We start from the raw sequence: 2746 nt of genomic DNA, 5'->3' as shown, positions 1-2746 counted from the left end.
TGAGCAAATGCCTGAACCAAAATATGTTATTGCTATGGGAGCATGTACAATTACAGGAGGGATGTTCAGTACCGATTCTTATAGTACTGTTCGGGGAGTCGATAAGTTAATTCCTGTCGATGTGTATTTGCCGGGTTGTCCGCCTAAACCCGAGGCTGTTATAGATGCTATAACAAAACTTCGTAAGAAAATATCTCGAGAAATCTATGAAGATCGAATTAAGTCTCAAGAGGAAAATCGGTGTTTTACTACCAATCACAAATTTCATGTTGGCCCAAGTACTAATACTGGAAATTACGATCAAGGATTACTCTATCAACCATCATCTACTTCAGAGATCATCCCTCCTGAAACTTTTTTCAAATACAAAAGTGCAGTCTCTTCCTACGAATTAGTAAATTAGGCCGTATACTTTTTTTGTACAGAATAACAAAGCAAAGAACGAGTGAATCTTCATCAATTTTTCATTGTAAATGGGAAATACTTATACAAATAAAAATAAAAAAATGGGGGGGGGAGAAGATGCAGGGTAATTTGTCTTCTTGGCTAGTCAAACATGGACTGGTTCATAGATCTTTGGGTTTCGATTACCAAGGAATAGAGACTTTACAAATAAAGCCCGAGGAATGGCATTCCATTGCAGTCATTTTATATGTATATGGTTACAATTATCTACGTTCCCAATGTGCTTATGATGTAGCACCAGGCGGACTGTTAGCTAGTGTGTATCATCTTACGAGAATCGAGTATGGTATAGATCAACCGGAAGAGGTATGCATAAAAGTATTTGCCGCAAGGATAAATCCTAAAATTCCGTCTGTTTTCTGGGTTTGGAAAAGTGCGGATTTTCCAGAAAGGGAATCTTATGATATGTTGGGAATTTCTTATGATAATCATCCACGTCTAAAGCGTATCTTAATGCCTGAAAGTTGGGTAGGATGGCCCTTACGTAAGGATTATATTGCCCCCAATTTTTATGAAATACAAGATGCTCATTAAATAATACGAAACTAATCTTCACTTCGACAACTCAAGATATTCAAATACATTTTTACGTTCTCTTATAGATATAGCATAGTAATTGAAGTCTCATTCATCTTATTATTATTGATTAAAAAAAATACAATTAGAGATTTGGTGAGATTATCCAATTTGTAAGATACTTATTTTGGATGAGCCACAAGCTAATAGGATGAACTAAATGAGTTCTGCATTATGAACTATGTATCACGCATATGACTTATAGATGTGCTTTAAAAAGTCACATAGGGTGAAATGAAGAAATATAATATGAAAAGAGAATCGGATTCTATTTGTACTGTATCTGAGATGAATCTTGGCCATTCCCGCCTTTCAACTCCCCTAGACTAGACTTTTGGGTCTTATAAGGAACTAATTGAAACTTTCAAATATGTATAAAATAGGAATTGAACGCCAGGAGACAGAGTATGAACAAATAAAAAAGAAGAGGAAACAAAAGAAAATTCTTTTCTTTTACATATCTATATACATCCTTTACATATTTCTATAAATATCCTCTTTATCTTTACTTGTCTATTTTCGACATCTATAAATAGAGTAAAAAATATATATAGTTTAGTTAAAGGGTAGATTTCCAGACATCATCATGTATCAGTATTTTTCATGATCTATATTATTAATGAATCCGTAGAATAGATACTCATACAAATTCATGATGTGCCAAGAACCAGATTTGAACTGGTGACACGAGGATTTTCAGTCCTCTGCTCTACCAACTGAGCTATCCCGGCCATTTCCGACACATTATCCTTATTTTAATAGATGACTTTGGTCTATGTCAATTGTAAATAAGAAAAAAGGTATTCCAAAGTCTTCTTTTTGAAGATATACGAAATTTCAGGGCTTGGATAAGCCTTTCGAAGTTTCAGTACAGTAGACAGTTAATCATTCAAATTTCACAGATTACTTGCGCAAGGATGTTCGTTTGTACGTCTATCATATAGAATATATACCACAAGCCTTGTGATAAGAAATCAAATTTCCGCTCAAATACGCTTGTGAAAGAGTCGAATGAATGAGAAACATAACAAAGTCTGAATTGCTAATGAACGGATAAATAATTAAAGAGGCCAACGGGCCTTTTTAGGGTTTTGGGGATAGAGGGACTTGAACCCTCACGATTTTAAAAGTCGACGGATTTTCCTCTTACTATAAATTTCATTTTTGTCGTTATTGACATGTAGAATGGGACTCTATCTTTATTCTATTCGATCTGATTAATCAATTCTTCAAAAGATCTATCAGACTATGATGGAGTAAATGATTTGATCAATGAATATTCGATTATTTTTTCAACTTGTAGATCTTGGAATCGATTCATAACAATTCGTTCATTTTTATATATAATTTTATATATATATATAAATATAAATATAAAAAATTATAGAAATATAAAAAATAGAGATTCGAGTTGTCATTAATCAATATAGTATTTCAGTACGTAATACGTTTATCTTTCATCGTTTCTGGAGTTTCGATGGAAGGATTCATTCCTTTACTAACGCAACGTCGTCAACTCCATTTGTTAGAACAGCTTCCATTGAGTCTCTGCACCTACCCTTTTTTTTCGGAAAAAAGGATTTGGCTCAGGATTGCCCATTTTTAATTCCAGGGTTTCTCTGAATTTGAAAGTTATCACTTAGTAGGTTTCCATACCAAGGCTCAATCTAATTAAGTCCGTAGCGTCTACCGATTTCGCCATATC

At 33.8% G+C, this 2746-nt stretch overlaps 1 non-coding gene across 1 annotated transcript; it reads right to left on the bottom strand.

Moving 5' to 3' along the window:
* Positions 1–1699: 1699 nt before the first annotated feature.
* On the bottom strand, positions 1700–1772 carry TRNAF-GAA (transfer RNA phenylalanine (anticodon GAA)). The gene has a single exon. It is a non-coding gene; the product is annotated as a tRNA-Phe (tRNA).
* Between the last annotated feature and the right edge of the window lie 974 nt (positions 1773–2746).

This window comes from Cucumis melo, unplaced genomic scaffold (genome assembly GCF_025177605.1).
Source record: "Cucumis melo cultivar AY unplaced genomic scaffold, USDA_Cmelo_AY_1.0 utg000794l, whole genome shotgun sequence".
NCBI classification, from domain to species: domain Eukaryota; kingdom Viridiplantae; phylum Streptophyta; class Magnoliopsida; order Cucurbitales; family Cucurbitaceae; genus Cucumis; species Cucumis melo.
This window is presented reverse-complemented; position numbering and strand designations above follow the sequence as displayed.